This window comes from Semicossyphus pulcher, unplaced genomic scaffold (assembly GCF_022749685.1).
Source record: "Semicossyphus pulcher isolate SPU_LCO1_2020_fin unplaced genomic scaffold, fSemPul1.0.p SCAF_19, whole genome shotgun sequence".
In the NCBI taxonomy this organism is placed as follows: Eukaryota; Metazoa; Chordata; class Actinopteri; order Labriformes; family Labridae; genus Semicossyphus; species Semicossyphus pulcher.
The window spans coordinates 3,455,840-3,479,881 of NW_027211692.1; the positions used below are offsets into that span (position 1 = coordinate 3,455,840).

General features: G+C 45.6%; 1 protein-coding gene across 3 annotated transcripts in view; it reads left to right on the plus strand.

The window, feature by feature from the left end:
- The window catches only part of slc8a2b (solute carrier family 8 member 2b), a 145,684-nt gene that overhangs the window by 44,571 nt on the left and 77,071 nt on the right, over positions 1-24,042 (plus strand). For 2 of the 3 annotated variants that reach the window (XM_069668074.1, XM_069668076.1), the window contains exon 2: positions 8,058-8,095. The gene's annotated coding sequence lies outside the window, so the exon portion shown is untranslated. Of the gene's footprint in view, positions 1-7,874; positions 7,920-8,057; positions 8,096-24,042 lie in introns of those variants that run through there. The other variant, XM_069668075.1, reaches the window with a different exon arrangement.

A 24,042-nucleotide genomic window follows, 5' to 3' on the forward strand; every position in this document is an offset into this window, starting at 1 on the left:
AAAGTCCTGTTAAGCATCGCTGTTTTTGTCACGTCCGTCATTTTGCAAGGAATGTCGCCTCATTAGTGACGCATCACCATGGAGATAACGCCGCACAGCCTGACGTCGCGAGCCAAAAACGCCTTTTACCCCGTCTTCGCGGAAACAGAGTTTCCCTGGCCGGAGTTTTAAAAATGATCCGTTTTCAGGGACGTAAACGGCGTTTGTGTGGACGAAAGGTCAAAACACAGAAAAGGCTACGTTTTGAAAAACACCCGTGTACGTGTGGACATGGCCTAAATGTCTGGTTGTGTCCACGACCCAAAGATGTTCAGTTAACTTTCAAAGAGGACGAAAGAAAACCGACGATATTTTACATTTATGAAATCAGAACATTTGGACTTCTGTCTTTAAGAACAAAACTCAAAAGCATTTTTAAAAGAGCTGGTCATTTATTTATAGTTGACACCTGAACGATCAATATATCAATGCAGATCTGTTCTGCTGATTCTGAAATCAGACCAAGCTCTTTGCGAGCGTCGGCTCAGTGTGCCTGAAGAAGCTCAGCGGCTTCCCTCCTCGGACAGAACTAAATGTAGTCCTGCTGTGTTTGTATTTTTTTGTATAATTTCATCTGTGTGACCTTTAGTCAAAGAATAAGCAGACTGTAATCTTACATGAGTGAGAACACTTCCACAGAGAACATTTCACAATGTTTAAACCTCTTGATGAGTGCGAGGGAATAACTAACTGGTAAATCACAGAAATCACAGTATTTTGCATTTAATGAAGGGGAAGATAAGAAGTAAAGAAATGAGCGCTGGACTGTGAAGATTTCTCTTTGGCAATAATCACCACGACTTCACACCGACCTTTTTACACGGAGCGAGCTCGTACAGCTGCTGGCTTCGGCCCAAGCCTGGAGATTGTGTGTGGGTGTAGATGTTTGTGGTTGTAGATGTTTGAGGTTGTGGATGTGTGTGGGCGTAGATGTTTGTGGTTGTAGATGTTTGAGGTTGTAGATGTGTGAGGTTGTAGATGTGTGAGGTTGTAGATGTTTAAGGGTTGTAGATGTTTGAGGTTGTGGATGTTTGAGGTTGTAGATGTTTGAGGTTGTGGATGTTTGAGGTTGTGGATGTTTGAGGTTGTAGATGTTTGAGGTTGTATATCTTTAAGGGTTGTAGAGGTGTGAGGTTGTAGATGTGCAAGGTTGTAGATGTTTAAGGGTTGTAGATGTGTGGTTGTAGATGTTTAAGGGTTGTAGATGTGTGAGGTTGTAGATGTGTGAGGTTTTAGATGTGTGAGGTTGTAGATGTTTAAGGGTTGTAGATGTGTGAGGTTGTAGATGTGTGTTGTTGTAGATGTGTGAGGTTGTAGATGTGTGAGGTTTTAGATGTGTGAGGTTGTAGATGTTTAAGGGTTGTAGATGTGTGAGGTTGTAGATGTGTGTTGTTGTAGATGTGTGTTGTTGTAGATGTGTGTGGTTGTAGATGTGTGTGGTTGTAGATGTGTGTTGTTGTAGATGTGTGAGGTTGTAGATGTTTGAGGTTGCGGATGTTTGAGGTTGTGGATGTTTGAGGTTGTAGATGTTTGAGGTTGTAGATGTTTGAGGTTGTGGATGTTTGAGGTTGTAGATGTTTGAGGTTGTAGATGTTTGAGGTTGTGGATGTTTGAAGTTGTAGATGTTTGAGGTTGTGGATGTTTGAGGTTGTATATCTTTAAGGGTTGTAGATGTGTGTGGTTGTAGATGTGTGTTGTTGTAGATGTGTGTGGTTGTAGATGTGTGTGGTTGTAGATGTGTGTTGTTGTAGATGTGTGTTGTTGTAGATGTGTGTGGTTGTAGATGTGTGTGGTTGTAGATGTGTGTTGTTGTAGATGTGTGTGGTTGTAGATGTGTGTGGTTGTAGATGTGTGCTGTTGTAGATGTGTGTGGTTGTAGATGTGTGTTGTTGTAGATGTGTGAGGTTGTAGATGTGTGTTGTTGTAGATGTGTGAGGTTGTAGATGTGTGTTGTTGTAGATGTGTGTGGTTGTAGATGTGTGCTGTTGTAGATGTGTGTGGATGTGTGAGGTTGTGGATGTGTGTGGTTGTAGATGTGTGCCGTTGTAGATGTGTGCGGTTGTAGATGTGTGCGGTTGTAGATGTGTGAGGTTGTAGATGTGTGTTGTTGTAGATGTGTGTGGTTGTAGATGTGTGCTGTTGTAGATGTGTGTGGATGTGTGAGGTTGTAGATGTGTGTGGTTGTAGATGTGTGCTGTTGTAGATGTGTGTGGATGTGTGAGGTTGTAGATGTGTGTGGTTGTAGATGTGTGCTGTTGTAGATGTGTGTGGATGTTTGTGGTTGTGTATGTGGCGACTGAAACGCTCTGATGGCTGAGCTCATAATGGATGCAGCTGGTTTTTCAAATGGACTCCTAACCACTAAAACAAGACAGAACCCTTTTCTTTCTCTTCAAACAGAGAGTGGAGCTCCTGTTTCACTCTGTGGTGGCGAGCTGGTAATTAATTGACTCCTCTGGCTGGGTGTTGAAACTCTGGCACCTCAGACCTGCAGTCAGGGCTAACAATGTACTAAAACAGCAGCAGCAGGTCCTGGTGTTCAGAGAGGGGTGTGGAAGAAGTGACCCTTTCATCCATCTTCCTGCAGCGCTGAAACACACCATCAGCAGTGAAGTGAAAATGAGAATATTTTGTCAGCAGTGGAGCGACCTTTAACACAGTGGGAGGATACCCAGCGGGAGCTGAACCCTCAATTATCCCACTGTTGTGTGTCCCTTTATAAATCTATTTTCTCCATCTCTTGCTTCCTCTCTTTCTAAATGAGCTCTCCTGCATGCATGACAGCCCCCCTGCTCAGGGTCGGAGATGAGCTAAAAGGTGCAGTCTGTGGAGGGTTGAGGTCTCGTTCTTTATAGAAGGACTGTGGCAGAGCTGGTAATTGACCAGTCAGGAGGTAAGACCAGTGGTTTGTTCTCTGCATGAGGAATGAGGCTGAGACGGGACTCCTCGTACACATTAGATTAATGACTGTGAAGCCCCGGAGTAAGACGATATATATCCTAAAACTGCAAACAGAACTATTTATATGGTTGATAAAGTTATTCATGATCTCTGTCGACCCACAAGCTGTCATCCTTCAGAAAGCAGAAATATACGTATGTGTGTATTTTTCATTATAGCCTTATAAAGGAGACATTTTCAGACAGCTGCTCTCCATCAGACACAGAGAGAGGAGGCACGAGGCCCTTAATTGCTCACAGTGTTGAAAGAGGTGAGAGTCTACTTTGTCATTTTCTGTCTGATGAACACTGCGCCTCTAAAAGTCACTTTCATTTCATGCTAATAGATTTTGCGCTGCAGGAGAAGAGCACAGTGTGCAGACTCTGCCTCTGCTTACCTTGTTGTTTCTCTGACAGCCACCTGTGAGGGTTCAGGATGCGGCTGTTACAGCTTTTTAATGAACACCGAACGCAGAGGAAGACAAAGAAACCTGCTGAACTCTTATTCACCCATGTCCATGCAACGTATAATGATATGTTTCTGCTCATATTTCTATTATATTCTAAATATTTACACAAATGAAGACACCATTTCATTTATGCAAGGCATGTTCAAGATAACTTGTTAAAAGTAGCATGAAAATCAGGAGTTGTCACACACTTCCATGCACCCTCCAAAGCAGCGCCATCCATCACCCAGCTCTATGCTTCTTGTCTGGTTCCTTCTGTGGTCTGTGAGCCGCTCTCCGGGCCTCACCCTCCCACTGACCGACACAGGCTAAAAGGGATTTCCTGTCATAACGGATGAAGTGGATGAAATGGATGAATGAACACAGAAAACTTTTCCTCCAAGTATGTTGTGGAGAGAAAGGCAGAATTAAGGTTGGGTGATGTCGACCGAATCATATGTGACGATGACAAGAGTGATGAGCGATGATGGAGGGCAGCGTCACACCGATAGAGTGACCCTCAAATCCCACAGGATCCGTCTCCGGCACGTTCCGTCTGCGCTGCGACCTCCGGAGTCGATCACGCCAATTCAAGTCGATGCTCGTGATTCCAATGCACGCGTCGCGGCCCGTCTCCGGCGCGTCCCATAAACGTCTCTCCGCTCTGCACCGCTAAAGATACGCGCCAGGTCTATTTTTGACGGAGGCCGCTTCAAGCACACGTCAAGCTGAATAGAGCAGATCGTTCCAAACAGGAAGTCACACACGAAAACAGCATCCAGCATCCGGTCATTTCAAAATAAAACATCATGTTCAGACCGGTACAGACTCCTGTTTTTTTCTGTTTTCACAACAACACACTGAAATCTTGAAAGAACACTTTTAAATAAGTAGTGTCCTCATCACTGGTAGAAGCACAGAGATCACGGTTCCTGTGGGCGAGGGCTCGCAGCATCTGACGGACCAGAACCGCGGCACAGACGGAACTCACTGGACACATATCCTGTGGGATCCAGGCGTGAGGGCAGCAGGACTTCAGATTGTCGCTGTGCCGACACTCTGCTCATGATGAATGTCTGTGAAGTCGGCTGAACCACTTTTAAACCAGACAGGGGTTCGACATCCTCTCCGTCCATCCTGTTTGCTGACAGCTGCCCGGCTACAGTGACGCTCTGTGAATCGTGGAACTTTAGAACTAGTTAAACTTTTACTTTGAAAGGTTTTGAAATGCAAGTTTTCAAAAGGCGAATATCGAGAGTTTAGTGTCGCACTGAACGAAAGAATAAAAGAAATGTTTAAAAGGGTTGGGTGTAGGGGGGCTATTGAAGCTCAGTGTCCTGATGGTCGAGGGCTCAGAGGTCGATGGACCAGGCCGTCAATCAGCCAAACTCTAACTGACCGGACTGTTCCCTCTCTCCGTGTCTCACTGCAGGTATCAATCCATCCTTCCACCACCTCTCTGTGAAATCATTAACAGCCGTGTGAGTCTGGACCCACAGGGTAACTGTTAATGGTTTCTCTATCGACAGGTATCAGCGTGTTTTAATGAGCCGGAGTCTCAGCGTGAGAGTGAACGCTGCTCAGCAGAGTCCTGGGCTGAACCCTCGGCCCTCCTGTAGCTGTGTCTTTGCTGAAGGCGGTCATGTGGTCAGAATCAATAACTTACAACATTTCATTTCTTTTAATGCCGTCTAACTTTGAGTGTCTGAGCTCTGGATGAGGAACGAGGCAGAAGTTATCTGATGGTTTTATGCAGGATTAGATGAAGAGGTTGATGGAGCTCTCACTTCAGTTTAAATTACAGACGTTGTGCGGTGAGTGGACTCTGGTGTCTCGGGTTGAGTTTGTTTCAGTTGATGCCAAAGCGTCGTCTTGGTTCGATTCCAGTCAGACTTTGGTGTTGATGGTTTGAAGTAAAAGTTATTTACTCTGATAAACTCTGAAGGCTCCAGAAGAGTCTGACCGAGCTGTACGGCCTCTTTGAGGAGCACAGAGCAGCTGAGCCAGGCAGGAAGTCAGACACAGGAACAGCTTACTGAGCCTGGCCTTCAAAATAAAACGCCCTGATCCTACATCACATCACTACACCAACATCTACCTTTGTTTTTGTCTCTGGGCTTAAATATGGCCGACATTTCCTGACACTTAAAAAGAAGCACATTTAAGCACTTATTGATTCTTTTAAAGACGAGTCCTCTTGTTTTTATCTGTTAGAGCTTCTCTGTGAACAGGTGTTATTGTTGCTGAGCTGTAAAGGTGCAGAGAGTCAAATGTGCAGCTGCTCCGACCTGTGGATGTGAAACTGTCGGCCATGTTTCCCTTTGTTTACTCTTTATGTATTTGTATTGGTGTGTGTGTGTGTGTATGTGTGTATTACTACCACAGTGTTGCCTGGGACTCAAACAGGTCTCTGTCGAGTTGTAGCAGTTTTATCTGCCCTGTGTTTGTGTGAGTTTGTGTTTGTGTTTGTGTGCCTTAATATTGGCTCATACCAGCTTCCCTTGTTTACTGTTGCACTCTGGCAATACTATGTGTCCTGTGTGTGTGTGTGTGTGTGTGTGTGTGTGTGTGTGTGTAGATACCAGCAGCACAATAATGAGACGGGGGAGAAGAAGTGTGTTTGACAGATAAAAACACGTCACCGTCTCTGTTTCTGTCTCCTTCGCTTGTTGTCCACTCGGTTTATTCATGACCTCTGTACACTCCTGTTATTCCTCCGCCTGTCTCACACACACGCACACACACACACACACACACACACACACACACTGGAAAAGCTGACAAACACAAACAGTAACAGTAGATTCTCATTTTGGGTTATCACACTGAAAAACAACTTTGTACAAGGCTGTGAGACCAAGAGGGCAGTGTGTGCGTGTGTGTGTGTGTGTGTGTGTGCGGGCAGTGAGCTCGTTATTTCACCTCAATGTATCGCAGGTCCTCTTCCAGGTCCGTCCTTCGTACCTCTAGTCTTCAGAAAGTTTGTCCTCCCTCTGTTGCCGTACTTTATCTTAACTGTTCTTATGTGTTTGTCATGCAAGCCTCTGATTGGCTGCCGTCTTCTCATCATAACTGTTAAAGCCACGACTCTAAATCAGTGTGCAGGGTCGATCATTAAACAAACCTGTCTGTGGGTTTCACTGACAAACAAGACAGTTAAAACAGGAAGTGGACGAAGTGGAAGAGCAAAACTCAAACTTTACAGGTCGTTTCTGTAACATCTCATTCATCATCACAGTTCTGAAGATGAAATGTGCCTCATGCCTCCCTCTTCTTTGCTCCACAATTTCACCTTCATGCCGCTCAACATAGATTCAGTTAAAGCCAGCAGCTCCCAATATTTGAATTCCCACTCGGCCACACAAAAGCCCGTTACGTTATTGTAACCAGATTAAACGTCGTATCTTTCCTCCGGTTGGTGATGTAATCTTTAATTAGGTCTCTGACATCACCAACAGCGTGTCGTGGGACTGATCAGAATCTGTACTCGTTCATTGTGACATTGTTGTTCAGCAGAAAGCAGGAGGCGAAGATAACGATGAGCCAGAGTTAATTTAAACACTCCACGAACACGTGACAGCAGTTAGCCTGTAGCTTCACCATGTTTACAACGAGGCGTGACTCTGCTCCAGCTAACAGCTCCTGAATGCACTCCACACTTTCTGACCTCTTTTACTCCGTCCTCTTCTCTGTCATCTTTCTTCTTTCACTCTCCCACACCCACTCACAGACACACACACACACACACACACACACACACACACACACACGTCTTTTCTCCTTCTCCACACGCTGATCAATAATCCAATCTATACCTCCTCGTTCTGTGAAGACAGTTCGCCCTCATCACTACCACGGGCACGTCTCTGAGAGAGGAGCCAGACAGGCAAACAGAGAGGTAGTTAGTCAGACAGGCACACACACAGACCGACAGACAGACAGGCAGACAGACAGGTTAGTGAATTAACCGCTGAACTCTTGGCACGCCGTCATCAGCCCCCTCAGCCTGCAGAGACGTGCACATTCCCACGCTTTGTGAGGCTGGATCTCTGCTCTCTGTTTCACATGTGATCTTTACCGACGGCTTCTTCTTTTCTTCTTTACTGTGATTTTATTTCAACACAAACTGCGGCCGCAGGAACGAACGATCTGAAGGACGTTTAGTGTCCACTGTTGAAATCTCTGTGTGGGCCGGACAATTAAAACACACACAGGCAACACTCCAGACTGATAAGTGAAACGCTCTCTGGTGTTCACGGTGAACATATTGACTCTGGACTCTCTGAATGATTTCCTCTTGTTGCAGTGGAAATAAATCCTTCTAAAAAACAGGATTCTTATTGACCTGCGAGCGTTTAGTTTTGTCGAGGCTGCAGAGAGATTGGACCGTTATTGGACGCACGCTGCTCTGCGTCTCTGAGGACATGCACGAGCGTGTGCAGGATTACAGCGTGTCTGTGTGTGTGTGCTGAACACGCATTCAGTACCTGAGGTGTGAGCTTGTGCTGCAGGCTGTTTACAAGCCTGACGCTCTGATTTGATTGTGATTTGTTGTAAAGATAATAAAACACAATGTAAACATCCTATTCTTCACTGTGTTTAACTGAATACTTTTCTTTATCTGTTTCAGGGCAGCTGAACCCCGACAACCCCATGACTCTGGTTTGGGTGAGTACACTCCGTCTTTGTTCTCTTGTGATGGAAGAAATGGTGCAGTAACACACACACACACACACACACACACACTGACACAAGGAAACACACCATCCTTCCTAAGTTGTAATGAGCAGTTAGTTTATGCATGAACAAATGTTTCATGGGGGAGATCCAGCCATGCACACACACACACACACACATACACACACACACACACACACACACACACACACACACAGTCTGAGTGTGTGAAGAGGCTGCTTTGTTGGTGACGCCAGCTCGCTCTCTCCTCTGTTTCCTCTCTCTGAATACTAAACATCTCACTGCTGTTATCCTCTGCCAGGAAACAGCACACTGAGTGTGTGTGTGTGTGTGTGTGTGTGTGTGTGTGTGTGTGTGTGTAAGAGGTTCAAACAATTACTCACACATTAGCCGACTGCTCCCCATCACTCTGTTTAGTTTCATCTATAAAAATGTGTTTGTATTTGTGCAGTTTCATGTGTTCGTGTTTTTGGGGTCCTCAATGAGTGTGTTGTTGACGGTCACTCTCACTGGGTTCATGTAATGCAGCATGTAGCAGGAGAACAGAGACACACAGGTCGCCTCCATGTTCATGACATTTGTCCTGAACTTCTCGGTCTCCTGTCTCGCTCTTTGATTTCCTGTTTCTCTCTTTTGTTGCATTCAGATATTCGACTTTCACTCGATGTGTTTACGTTCAGCTGATTTTTGTTATGCACGCTAACTCTGCAGGCGTGTTTTCCCAAACAACAACAAAAGGAACTTCTGTTTATTTAGTTTGACACCGAGAAAAGTCTTCCTGCTCGCTCATCAGTCCCTCTCACTCAGGGTGAGATTATCAGAGCACGTCAGACTATAGCTTTGTTGTCAACAGATGCATTTCCATCTAATTGGTCAGATAGAATAAAAACGTGGACGTTCAGAGCTGCAGAGAATCCCAGCCTAAAGTTGAAGTGAAGGAAAGACTTTGTAATGAGACAAAGGTTCTTATTGATACAAGTGAAAGAAGCTTATTTATCGTCCTCTGTCTCCCTGCCTCCCTCTCTTTATCTCCCATATCGTGTTTCAGAGTCGTCTGCCCTCCATCATAAAGGCAGTTAACCTCCTGCTCCTCTTGTCAGTTATTTCATCCTCCCCCTCCTCGTGCTCCTTCTTCCCTCCGTCTCTGAGATTTATTAGTGACAGTGATTCGGCTCCGTCAGCACCTCCGATTATAAAAGCAGGTATAATTCTGACTGAAGGAATAACCTGTAAGGACGCAGGCAGCCGTCCAATCAGAGGGCTTTTAGGATGATGAACCATCGTGGTAATTAATGTTCAACTATCTTTCTGTATTCACCACCTGACCGCCTCCTCTACATGTACACCTTATTTCTCCCATTGTACCTCATTATGACACGTTATTACCTCTGAGCAGGAATGTGTCTCATCTACTGGAGATGTGTGTGCGTGTGTGTGTGTGTATGTGGTGTGTAACTCTTCTATGATTGCAGTTTCATCAGCCACATAATGAAACTACACTCACCTGTCAGGTCATTACAGCAGGTTCACCTGTTCTGCGTGATGTGAGTGAACACAGCAGCTCTGATATGAAGTCCGTCTCCATGACAGCGTCACAAAAACAAACAAAGGCTTCATAAAGGTAATGGTAGTGGGGTCGCAGGTCATAGCCTGTAGATGGAGTAGAGTAAATATTAGGAACACCTCAATGTAATCATCCATCCTTTATCTGCACCGCTTATCCTGTTCATTGTGGGGGAGGGGGGGCTGTCACTGGGCGAGAGGCGGGGTTACACCTGAAGTGATCGTCAATCACAGCGCTGACACATAATAAGCCCTGTGTTTCCGCCTCAGCGCCCTAACGAAGCTCCGCCGTCATGCAGCCTTTGTTATCTTACATCGGACCGCCGGCGCTCCGGCGTCGAGGAAGCAAAACATTCGCCCAAGTTGTTAAAAAACAGCGCATGCTTGCGAGCTCCGCTGTTTACACAGACGCCGTTACGCCTGTTACTACCTTCGATGCCGGCTCAGAGGCGGAACGACTTCGCCCCACCATTCAGCCTCCGTGCTTTTTAATAATCCCGCCGTGAACTGGCAGTGTAAAAGGGGCTATAGAGACAGACAACCTTTCACGCTCACGCTCACACCTACGGGCAGTTTAGAGTCACCTAGAACCTAACGAACACGGGAGGAAGCCGGAGGGAACCCACTCATGCTTGGGGAGAACATGCAAACTCCACACAGAAAGGCCCACTGCGTCCAGACCGGGACTCGAACCAGGAACCCTCGAGCTGAGAGGCGACAGCGCTATAACCACTCAGTTTGATGAAACCTCATCAAAGGAGAAATAAAGCTTTAAGCAGGTCACATGATCCACTTACCCTGATCCACCATCACTGTTAGCCACATTTGTCACTGCTGCGACTTGTTCTCTGCAGTCTGCACTCAGACCTGAGGACCACTGAGTTCCCTCGATGCCACCGCTGTTATTACTGATTTATTGACTGCTCCTGGTGTGACGCAGCACAAGTGTTACAGCAGCAGAAGGAGAAGCAGACAGACAAACATCATCTCAAGTCTGTTTTCTTCAGCTTTAATGGAACGTAGCGTTTCCGCCTCAGCACGAATAAGATACGTACATCTTTAGAATTTGCTTCATGTTGCCGAACAGCTGGACGGAAACATTTTCTTGGACACGCTGCGTCCATGCAGAGCGTCTGAGTCACCACCTGCCCGGCCTTCTCCCGACACATCCAGACACGTCTTCTTGTTCACCGGGGCGTGGTTAGCCGGCAGCGCTCACGCTCCCTCTGCAGCCAGCTCCTGTGTTTGCAGAATACAGATGAGTGAGCCCGGTGGGGAATCGAACGCATGACCGTGTTGCCCCCGGGGACAAAACAACATGCTTCGTAACCAATATTCCAGCGTGTCACTTCAGTGACCACCACAGGCGGATGCACACCAGCGGCTCTGCTCCACTCCATAAAAATGACACATAATCAATATTTGTGCATTAGAAAGATCTGATAGTCGTCCTGCGAGCAGCGACGACATGAAGTCGAAACGTCCGGGTCGAGTTTCTGACGCGTCGCGGCGTTCCTGATGGACACGCCTTCTGTTGGAAGCACACCGACTTCCTGTCTTATCCCAAAACATGGGCCGTCAACATCTGCGTGTGTGTGTGTGTGTGTGTGTGTGTGTGTGTGTAGTTAGTGCCTCTCTGAGCGGAGCCGCAGAGTGTGTGTGATGTGAAGCATGTTGTGGTTACTTCTTTGTGTGTGCGTGTGTGTGCGTGTGTGTGTCGTCTCTAATGGCTTCTGCCTGGATACAGAGGTGGGCGGGCAGCTGCCTGAGGGTGATGGGTAGTTATTGGCTTCCTGAGAGGAGCCCAAAGGGGAATTAAAGGTGTGCGTGTGTGTGTGTCTGTGTGCATGTGTGTGTGTTTGTGTTATACGTGTGTGTTTGTGTGTAAGGAGAGAGCAGATAATCAATAATGACGTGAAGAGGAGGTGTTTGTCTCCACGTGTGTTTGTTTAAGACGGCACATTTTCCTTCACTGTAGTATGTTCCTCTCTCCCTCCATCTACTCCATCTCGCCCACACACACACACACACACACAAACACACACATCATTCTCCACTCCCGTTGAATGTGTGTGTGTCTCTGGCGTCCCCTCACTTAACATCTTAATAAGGTCAGAAAAGAGCAGAGATGGACGGTGTGTTTGTCTTATCACCACTTAGCCCTGAGACCCTCTACAACACACACACACACACACACACACACACACACACACACATATATATTCTGTAAGTATCTATTATTTTCCTCCACGTCTTCCTTTCTTCTTTCATCTTTCTTTTAAAAGCTCACATCACTCTCCCGTCTTCCTACCAAAGAAGTTTTTGCATCCTGACCTTAACCAGAACTCTCCTCAGAGTGCGGCCATGCTTTTAACTTTTATTACACATTTGTCACGATGTTCGAGCGCTGCTCGGACGGAGACGGGTTGACTTTGTAGGTGAGATCTGACTCGGGTCTGATGCTGTTTGTAACTTATATCATGTGTGTTAGCGAGCAGGCTTTTTGACCAGTGAAAGCAGCTTATTATAACTGATGGCAGAATCTAGAAACATACAGATGTAAGAGCAGAGCAGCTGCTCTCCTGAATTTAAAGCAGCGAGCTGATGAAATAAAGGATCCGCTCTCCCTCTTTACTTCCTCTCTGTGTGTTCTCCTTCCTCCTCTCCGTTATATATGGCCTCTATATTTCTGTCGCTTCTACTTGGCTGATTATTCAGCTTTTCTTTCTTCCCCTCCGCCGGCTCCTTCCTTGCTCCCTGATGCTATTTCTTTCTCAGCGGTCCCTCCTCCCTCGGTCGTGTTTGTTCCCACAGTCCTGCTGTCCCTCTCTCCTCCTCTCTCACTTGATTCTCTTTCTTTCTCATCCTTCTCTTCCCTTTCTCTCCATCACTTTCACCTGCTTCCCCTCCTCTCTCTCTTCTTATCCAGATGATTTGCTCTCACCTGTCTTTCTCTCCTCTTGTGGTTCTCTCTCACTCCCCCACAGTTTCACATCTTTCCCTCCCTCCCTCTGTTCCTTTTTATTCAATGTTTTATGACCCACACCTCCTCCCTCCCTCTCTCTCTCTCTCTCTCTCCCTCTCTCTCCCTCTCTCTCTCTCTCTCTCTCTCTGTCTTGCAGCTATTTCTCTTTCTGCCTTTGAATCCCTCCAAACTACACATTCCTCTCTGCAGTGCAGAGCTGTCGGCCAACACCCAAACTCTCTTTCCGTTCCTCCTTTGTCCGTCCCTTCTTCATCCTGACGGTATCAAATGATGATTATTGTTTTCTATAGTCTGTAAAGGTGCGATGGAAAGGGAGATCTGTGTTTCTAACTGTGTTCTGGATGTTATGGTGGAGCTCCTTCTGTCATTTTACTGCTGAACAAAAACTCCCATGAGGCTTTGAGAGCGTGCCAATGGCCAGGACTCCCAGGATCCTCGTAAACAGCAACATCCCTCCTGTGTCTCACACTGCATGAGGACCTCATGAGACGTGTAGCTGCTGAACGCCAACAACATATATGTTTACATGACGTTCACGTTTTACCAGCGAGCACTGCAGCAATAGGAGGAATACCTGCAGGAGCATGTCGAGAGCAGTCTGCAGAATGGTCAGAGTAAACCAGTGGAGATTAGCGAGCCTCTGAAACGTCTTCATAGCATGAAAGAGTTCCTCTGAAGGACGTCTCTGTGCAAAGCTCACTGAACCTTGAACTTATTTAGGAGACATTTAAACCAGAATCATTCTGACCTCAAATAAAAACCAATAAACTGAAAATGATGAACGTTCACTTTGCTCTAAAGTGAATCAGGTGGAAGGTGAACGTGTTCCTGACTCGCCCGACAGCTTATGTTGTACATAACAGATGAAGGCTTCAGTGACCACACACACACACACACACACACACACACACACACACACACACAGTATTATTCTGGGCACTGCTAACACATTAAACATGTAAAACAAACACCGTGTTTAAAACACAGTTTCTATAGCAGTGTGCGTGTGTGTGTGTGTGCGTGTGTGTGTGTGTATGTGTGTGTGTGCATGTGCGTGCGTGTGTGTGGACGCGCCCCAAACCTCTTGTTTCACTCAGAAAAGGTGACAGCTGATGTAGAGCGTGATTACCAGGGAGCGGAGGTGGTGCTGTTTGGGTATTTGATGAACACACTCACACACACACACACACACACACACACACACACACACACACACACACACACCTACACACACACACTGTAATGAGCTGGCATTGAGGGGAGGCAGGCCCATTGTAATTATAGAAGGCGCCCAGGGGTGGGAGATGGATGGATCTCAGTCATACACGCACTCTCACACACACACACACACACGGACACAGGGAAGCGTGTGAGAGAGAGAGAGAGAGAGAGAGAGAGAAGGAGAGAGGGGCAGTAATGGGATAAGAGGAAGAGAGGGATGAAAGAAAGAGAGAAGGATGATTAAACACACGGCGTGTCCAGGCCTCACAGATCCTTCTCTTTGTCATGTATGTTCTCTGTATTAACAGGAGTCAGCGGACACACCTGCTGATGACTGAGCTCAGGTGCACATTAGGTGCATTAGTATTCACATATGATATCATATATAAGACTGGGTCACAAAGAGCTGGGCCAAAGAGTGCTGCTCATTCAGGTGGTCGGTCATCTGTTGCATTACTACAGAGCTCATACAGTGGGTCATGAGGCTCTGGACTCTGTGGCGGTGAACATGTGTTTTCTTCTGAGCGATCCATCACGCCTCTCTATCTGGCAGTCTGATGGATGAGTCTGAGCTCTGCAGATGCCAGGACGACTCCACCTACTGCCATACGAAGCACCCACCGTGAGCAGAGATCACAATCTGAGACGCCTTCGTTCTAATGACGCTCTCATTGATGCTGAAGGTTACACTGATATTTTAACAGCTGTATACTTCGAGGTTACAGTTTAGGGAGGGCTGTTTGTTGTGCAGCATGAAAGTACCCCGGTGCACAAAGCAAAGAGGACCAGTTTGGTGAGGAGGAACTCGTGTGGTCTGCTAAGATCTCTGACATAAACCCAAGAGACTTTAGGAGGAGTAAGATTGGCAGGTCGACCTGTCCAACATCAGGTCCTGACATCACCAATGCACTTTTGGCTGAGTGTGCACAAACTCACACAAACACAATTAATAACCTTTCCACAGACGGGGGGAACTTACTAATGACCCTGGTTTTAAAATGTTTTGTCACAGTCCATATGTGCCCCACTGTCACAGCCCTCTGTGTAGCTCAGGTTACTGTGGCGTCCTGCTGTAGTGACACATTAAAGCACATGTTCAGTGTGTGTTTGATGAGACTCGCTGTGAGCTCCTTTCACCTCGTCTGTCAGCTCTGATGTGGCAGCTGCTGTTTCATGCAGCTGGAGGAATAAAATAATTAAAGAATGAGTCCTGGTCAGCGGCTCTTTGAGGATCTGACGCCACTTTGAAGTCCGGCTGTTAGGATGTGAGTGTTGTCAGACGCAGAGGAACAACAGCACGATGTCTGAAAGAGCTGCTTCTGTCCCGATCACCAGGAACGAGTCAGTGAGGTTCAGAGGTCATACCTGTCCGTCCTACATTTTATATGATGAATGAAGCTGATGTAGTTAGGAGAAAACTTTGTCATAGTGTAGCTCGCTCCTTTTAAAGTTCTCTTATAAAGTCTCTACACTTTGAAATACTCACTATACGAGTGAAAGTATTGCTCGCACAGTTACCAGAGCTGATCACTTACCCTCTGAAACCACTTGTTGAAAACTCACCGCCTTTTTCGCTTAGTGGGAAAGGTTACAATCTGCATTCAGACCCGGGTCACATGACTCCGCAGTAGACCGGGTAATTATCGTCTCGGCTCTGATCGGCATTGGTGGGAACACAAAACCCTCGACGCGCTAATCTCCACCACCTTTCCGGCACCATGCTATGCACGTTTGTGACGTCAGACAGTGACACAGCAGAAAAGAGACGTGCTCAGACTTGGCAGCATTCTTCTTCATGTAATTAATTCTGTGAGCTGGTTTCATGAACATGCCTTTTAAGTGTCACTGAAGTGTAACGTGAGGGTTCGATGTGAGGTGGGTGGACAGCTCTCAGATGAAAGAGGATACCTTTCTGAAACGACACTTCCTGGTTATTATTCACATGTCGCTTGCTGACCAATCAAAGACGAGGATGTAAGGGAAACCACAGAGGCAGACACGTCACCGTTACAGTTCTAACTTTGTTAACTTAAATGTGTAAATAGTTCACTGTATTAACAGATTTTAAATCGCTCTAATCAAATCTATGAATTAACTAAAGCTTACAGAACAATCAAACTGAAACTCATGATTTTTAACGTTAAGCTCTTGATTTATAAAATTAGAAGAGCATTAAATGTCATCATCATCAGAGCATTTCCAGCAGGTAACAAGATGCAGGCGTTTCATTTCATATCCTCCAACATGGTTTCAATCCAAGCTGCCCGGAGCTGATTTTTAAATACATGTGATTCTTCTTCTCTTGTTTTCGTTCGTTAGTTTCGCTAAAAGCATCAGAAGATTAATGATGTGTTTATTCCTCCTGAGGGCATCGCCTGTACGTACAGCTGATTCTATTTATGAACCACTAAACATGAAACAAGGCCGCGTCAGTGTGATGCTGCTGCTCTTTAGGCCTTTAAAAATGAGCCAACCCCGAGCTGACACGGCACTTAATGAGGCTGGACACACACACGCACACGCACACACACACGCACACACGCACACACACACACACACACACACACACACACACACACAAAGATGTCACGCAAACTTAAGATAAATGAGTGTGTGCACCAGAAGGCTGTGTTAATAAAAGCATCTATCAAAATGCATGTTGCTTTTCTCTCAGACACACAAACAAACACCCACGCACACACACACATACACACATACGTTCTGGACAATGCAGCAATGGATTATGGGAGGCTTCATGCTGTACAGGAGCACAAATCCATCACACTCAGTCATGGCTGCTGTAAATGAAGCTGCAGTGAGAGCGGAGTCTCCGGTCTGCAGCGGCTGATTATGAAGCTGCTTTTGTCTCTGTTAGATGAGTTATTGTTATAAAGCTGAGCTGTGGTGTTACATAAATGTGTGACAGAGCGGCAGCAGGAAGCAGCGCACATCCACGACTCAGAAATAGAAGCAAGACAACATTTCCAAGCAGTCTAAACGTGTTGCTTGGTGAGGACATCATGTGTGTCTTGATGTGACCTGAGGCTGCCTGCAGAGAGAGCAGAGGCAGATAACTCTAACTCTATACATTAAGTGTTAATGATTAGAGCATCTTCATTAAAGCGTTCCAATTAAATTAAAACATTTTAATCTCGACACGGAGCTTCAAATCTTGTTTAGTGTTTCCACCCGTACGTGATGGATAAACAAATATAGCAAATACAAGCTGTGAGGACAGAAAGCGGCTTAGTCAGCTCAACCGGAGCAGCAAACATTTTAATGTAGACAGATTTATAATGGAGCAAAGAGAAAACACAGGAAACCCAGGAGGAAGGAGGAGGAGAAGGAGGAGAAGGAGGAGACGGCAGAGAGACAACAAAGCAGGAAGTAAAGAACATCTTTGGGTGATGAGGCAGAAAATGTTCTTTAGGTTCAGTCCAGGTTTCTCTCTCTCTTTCTCTCTGTGGGGATCAAACAGTGCTGCTTCTCCAACCACTCGAGAAGCCGAATAAAAATATTACCACTTAAAATTGTACAGATTTAATCAGCTGATCTTAAAGGAGCAGTTCGTCCCTGGAAAAAGCCACCGTCAGCCAAAGCTGGTGTTCTCTGTAATCGATAGAAGCAATAATATTTTAAATTGGCGCCATAGCTGTGGAGAAAGTCGTACAAACAGCTCTTGGTTTCGCCCATTCTACATTCCTACAACACCCAGCATGCATTGCGCCACTCCCTCTGAAAGGAACGGCCCAGCGAGAGACACCAGAGGGAAATACTACCATTTCTCTGCAGGCAACGGCTCAGAGCGGTACAGAATCTGAAATATGACAAGAATATACCGGTGAATCGCCAAATTGCATTTTTTCCCTCCATAATGGCTTTAGCTCCTCATGATAGCATGATTGGACTGAGGTTGAAAATCGGCGAACTGGCCCTTTAAATCTTTAACCAACAATTGCATAATCTTTGGGTTTAGTTTGTTTCCTGTAGATCAGTTTTACGTTCCTCTGCTGCATCAGGAATCCATAAAGCCCGTCTTGTTCTCTTGCTGAGGAGACAAACATGGCTGACAGATCACCGTCACTTCTCTTCCAGCTCAACCGCGTCCTGGTGAAGTCTGTGGGGAAATTAGTGAGCAGTAACTGTGAAGGAAAAGCATCTGTTTAATCTGCAGCTGGACCGCGTCGTGATAGTCTAATATCAGTGTGTCCTAACGGTTAAAAACAGGGAGCTTGTTTAAAGATGGCGTCTGGTTGTTCTCTCAGAGCAGGCGCAGAGAGAGCTCTGAGGATGAAGTCAAATATTCGGGGTAAATCTCATCAGTTAATCTGTTTGGTTGTTGAAGTGAGACGTTTCAGTCTGTGCATTTATCCCGACACATCGAGGCCACGTTCATGCGTCAGTTTCAGGTCACATTTTTCCAGGTAAACTTCATGTGTCAGTAAGCTTCTAAAGTTTACAGTTTCTAACAAGGACCTGGGATGTTGCAGAATCTGTAGGCTGGTCTGCAGGGAGACTCTCCCTCTTACATCTCTCTTGGTTGGTTGACAGTTTAAATTGTCTGTTATCTTTCCAAAGCCAGATTTGCCCCTCGGGGAGGATAAAAAATGATTGAAGTGTGTCATTAGATGTGCACAAATTGCATGAAATCTAATGTTTCAGCCTACATGGTAATTATTCCCACAGTCCGGGCCAGGATATCCATGTCTGTGTGATGTAATTAATGAGTTGTGTTGGGTCAAAAAGACATTTAGCAGAGTGATTATCTCTCCTCCTCCTCTCTGCTGTGAGTCATCAGTCTGCACGTTTTCCCCCTCATGAAGAAGAAGCTTGTTTCGTTTAAACGTCTGCACAGATCTCTTAATAACACAAATTAAACAGCACAGTTATTTGTAACAGTCGACGCTTCGTCCAACACTTTAATAACACACTCTGCATGATTAAACCTCAGCGCGGAGTCGGGCTGGTGGTATTCTGGGAAATGTAGGAGGTGACAAATGGAAGTGGAGGCCCACATGACCAGGGAGGCTGCAGCTAAATGAAAGCACTTCATCACAAACTTGTCGCCTCTTTAACGCTCTGAACGCTGCAGATTGATGATGTGTAATGATGTGTGAAAATGTGTGATGCTGCTTTTTCATTAACTCTTCTCGAGGAGCTTCTTCTCGGCCAACAGACCGACAGAAAGATATCTGCACATTTATAAAGACCTCTGCTGACTTCATGAAGTTCAGCATAAAGCCTGAAGCTCCTGACAACATGTACACTTACATGTGTATTGTACCATAAACACAATCCAGTGTCAGTTTATTTATAAGGACATACAGGAAGCATGTTAAGGAGAGCAAAAACTTTTTGATATGATGACAGTTAGTCCTCCATATTCTGTGATTAGAGCCGGATCCCTAGCAACGGTCTGTTCTTCATAGCAACGATCTGTTATGGACAAAAAGCTGACCTCGGTGCCGTAATTAACCAATATGTATTTAACACAGCCGTGTATTAAGGATTAACATTTCCCAGCATGCCTCTTGACAACACCAGGAGAATCTATTTGAGCCTGTTGTATTTCATCACAATCCTCCTGCTCACACTTCAGACAGCTGAAAGACGTGTTTCATTCCTCTCTGATGGAGATCACAGACAGGTGAGAGATGAAGCCTCCACAGTCAGACTCGGCTCTGCAGCTCTGCAGCTCTGCAGCTCGAGGAAGTGTCGTCAGCATGTTGTTATTCAACCTGCCGTTCCCCTGTAACACATCAGGCTGTATATGTTTCTAATCTCATCTAATGCAGTGTGTTCATATGGAACGGATGATCCATAGATCGTTGTTGCTGATAAATTGTTTTGAAGCCTCCGTGTCTGTCGGCTGAGTCTCATCCCACACACTGCTGCAGATTACTGAAGGCTTCACCGAGCTGCGTCTTCATGATCTCTGATATGTCTTCATCATCCGTGTTCTTCGTGGCCCAGTGTGTGAGGATAAGAGGACATGATAGTGGTGTGTGCGTGATGATGCGTCTCTTCATTACAGGGAGGTGTAGTGGAGTGTAGACCGGCTGTGGGTTTATTACACACAGCACATTTTTATTTAAACACAATTGTGACGATTGGTACGAACAAAAAGACAGGCGCTCTAAAAATGGAACAAGGATGGAATCATTAAAAGCCTTTGATGTAGCGGCTATGTCAGAGTTATAGCTTTCGTTTCACCATCATTTAGGGATCAAAGGTCGAGGTCTGTTTGACCTTTTGGCCATAGATGAAGTCTTGATATTCTATGACACATTTCTCGCAGAAATGCAATGACATTTGTTACCCAAAAGGTCAAAGGTCGACTTCACTGTGGCATCATAATATACTTGAAAAACCCTTTTTTTGTCAACGATTCAGCCCCATATTTGTGAGCATGATACCTGAGAGACCTTTCAGACAGAGTCTCTTTAAATGTAGGCAGACGGGTGGAGAACGATGCTAACTGTGATTGGTCAGTGGACGTACTCTCCTCCCTCTTTCCCTCGTGTACCTGCTCGACTGTTAGGTTCAGCAGTGTGCTCCTTAGTAGACACATTACTAGTTCCCTCTTTCTTTTGGCTGGTAATGGGCGGGGCATATTAAATAACCCAGTTCCACAGGTGTTTGCTGGGTAATAGCGTCCAGTGAGAAGTTTGGTGCTGAACCACTGTGAGGATTGAGACCTGACACCAGAGCACCTTTTGTCTTTGAGCTTTGATTACGACAACGACTAGAAGCCTACTTTCTCCAGCTTGTTCGTTCTTTTGGACGCAACCGCCAACACAAAAACCTGAACAAGAAATGTCCACTGACGCCGCCTGGGCTGGCCACTCGTGGGGCGCTCTCGGTTTGAGCTAGCCACTGTTGCTGACCCGAGATAAGCCCCACACCACCCACTGCCAGCCTATTTTCCTCTATAGCTGCATTGTGTCAATGAACTCGCTCAAGACACGCCAGGAACTCCCAGTCATTCTCGTAACACGACAGAGAGACGTTCTCTGGTGTTCAGTCGCTCTTATTGATTACGGACCTGCCCTGTTTCTGTCGGCTTTCTGACTCTGTATATGTGCAGTAAATATTCTCAGTATAGAAATATATCCCCTCTATAATCAGATTCTGTGGAAACACTGATGGATGGCAACATGGTTATTCTAGGTGCCTCCCCCCGCGGCTGCAGCCTGACAGACCTCATAACTTCCTGTTTGCCATCAAACGTGTGAAAGCGAAGAAACATTTATTCATTCAGGACCAGAAGGTCCTGCACCTCCTCCTCCTCCTCCTCCTCCTCCTGCAGCAGCTGTCAGACTTTATACATCATTCGTCTACATACAGTGAATGTCCCGTTACTCACACGTACTTTGAAGTCCATTAACATTCATCATTTAGCTCCGGGGCGGCGAGATACGCGACGTGTTGATGGCTCGTATGTCTCATGAATGTCAGCGATTGCTCTTTTCTGCAGGCTGATAACGGCGTTAAGATGAAGACCGATGATGACGATGTCAGCGAGGGGCGGAGTCTGACGCTCTGTTCAGCATCTGTCTGTGTCATAGCTGTTAATGCTGCTTTAATGTCGCTTAAATAAAGCTTAGCATTCAGGCTAACAGAGGGAGGAGGGGCTGTGAACGTGGTGAGCCCCCGGTGTGACGTGGTTATAGGATTATCAGTAAAAGTCTAATTTACTCCAAAACAACAACATGGAGGCCGACCGGGGTGAAAACGCTCTGCAGGGAAATTAACCAAACACCCTCATGACCGTTAACACAGAGCGGTCATACACATCAATGATGCCAATTATAGCCTTTTAAGCTAATAACTCTGCCTCCTACTCGCCTGCTTGTTGTTCCATGTTTACAGACAAGAAACTTTCTGAGATTAGAATAACAACGAAACGTAAGATAATTAATAATAAATGTTTCTCTTAAGTCTGAATATAGAACACACAGGAAGAGACATGAGACTTGATCCAGTGTGTTTTAATACTGACTGTTCTGGAAAGGATTTGCCAGCATCAGCACACTAGTATCCATAAAGATATCAATATATGGAAGGAAAAAGTCACATAAAAATAAACATTAATGTGACCTAAAAAACATTTTTTACAGTTTCAGTTGGACAAATTTAAAGTTGTAATCTCAGTTTCGTTCTCTTTGGCACCACCTATGGCGATAAATGGTAATTACAGGAGCACACTTCCCAGATATCCAGACAGTGCTGCATGTGTGACGTCCACGGTTGGCTCCGGTTGTAACTCTTGATTTTCCTGGCTGACGGTCGCTTTCCTTTTCAGACTGTTTGCTTCATCTGAGCGTCGAGTTTGTTTCTTTTTCTTTGGATTTTCACTTCTTGTTGAAGTTGTATCTGTAGTCATCCATCTTTTCTTTGTTTGTTCAGCCATAGTAGATTACTGTTTACTCGCAACACTTACAGAGAGCAGAAAAGCAGCCGCTTAGCTCCGCCTACCCTCTCTGGCAGACCAACCACTGCTGGCTGATGGAAAACGCGTCACTAACTGGGGTGCTGCACCACAGACACCCAGTCTGTAATAAAGCTATATACTGCAAATGCAAAGGTGGGCTCAGTCACCATTGTGTTACCTCTTTCAACGACAGATAGAGACTTAACAGACATTTATTTACATGAAAATCTTCGAGTTTATATCTTTAACAATGATGATATTTTTTTTTTTTTTTTTGCTTCATGGATTCTCTGAGACCTGGTCGGAAAAATAAGATTAGAAAATGACACATTAAAGAGTGAATAAACCCAGATTTTACAGAAGACTCCCTCCGTCCCTGTAGACAACATTCAGGGATAAGACGACAAAACTGTTTCTGTTGTCCAAAAGTTTATAAAAACTTTACATGGAAACATCTGAGGAATAATCATAGCCATCGACCGGCAGCTACAATATGACCAACATGCTGTTTGGTGAAGATAAAAATGGTGTGACTCTTGACAACAGAAACTTCCTCTGCTGAGTCTCCCTCGAGGAGCTCTGAGTGTTTGTGCCTTTTTAGCTTCATTACTATTCACAACTATGTTGACAAAGTCCCTGCTAACATCCATTTAACAAACAGGCCATCTGTGAGGCACGCACACACACACACGCACACACACGCACACGCGCGTTCTCATAAACACCACCCAAAGACTCATTTGCATAAATCAGGCGGCGCGTGCGTCATGGATCAGAGGGGCATGATGGGACGTTTAGAGGAGGAGGAGGCGGATCAGATTGAATCTTTGAGTGTTTCTCAGATCCAAACTGCTCGTAACACAATACTGCTCTCACACTGTCACACTCTGTCACTGTGTTAACGTCTCTGCTCATTTTTAATGGATCTTTATTTTACATAATCTCTTCCTGTTATAAAACCACTTCACTTACACGGCAGCGTTTCCTGCTGCCTCTCTAAAGTGTTTGTTTGACACAAGCTGCCGTTTACAGACATCATTACCTCTTCTATCTGCAGACGTCTGCAGGAGAAGAAGAAGCGTTCACCATCAGCAAACACCTTTGGTTCGTTTGCAACATGTGCTCAGGATGAACCGTTCAGCCGCCATGTAATGGACTTCAGTCGTTTTAATGCATCCTGTCATTTCCCTTCCACCCCTCTGCTATCGGCTCATAGAGGCATTCAACTTTTTACTCTCTTTTTTTGGTATCAGATGATAAATGTAAATCAGGAGTCTCCAACCTTTTTTTTATCTGATAGCTACTTCGAAAAAAAGTTGCCCGGAGCTTCTTGCATCAAATCGCTGTAACTGCTGGTGACGCCTCGTGTTGGTTCTTCTGTCGACTGAAACGTTGGTACCACGGACGAGGCGCACACACTCGTCCTTCACATTCATTTCCTGCTTCTTCTTGGCGTGGCCGAACCCCGAACTCACTTTAGCTCAGCTAGCGTGCAGCATAACTGACCTGACCGTCGATGGAGGTTGCTGCAAAATTGCTGTGATTGGTTAGGTTCAAACGTCGACCAACTTGCCGGAGCATCACCGTTTTTCATTGACAGCTGATTATTTTGTATTGGAGGGGGCGATCTGTGTATTTGAAGTGGGAAGAGGCTTTCAAGGTGCATTTATTGTCGTCAGATTTTTTGCACAGAGTCTGTGAACGTCTTGGCGA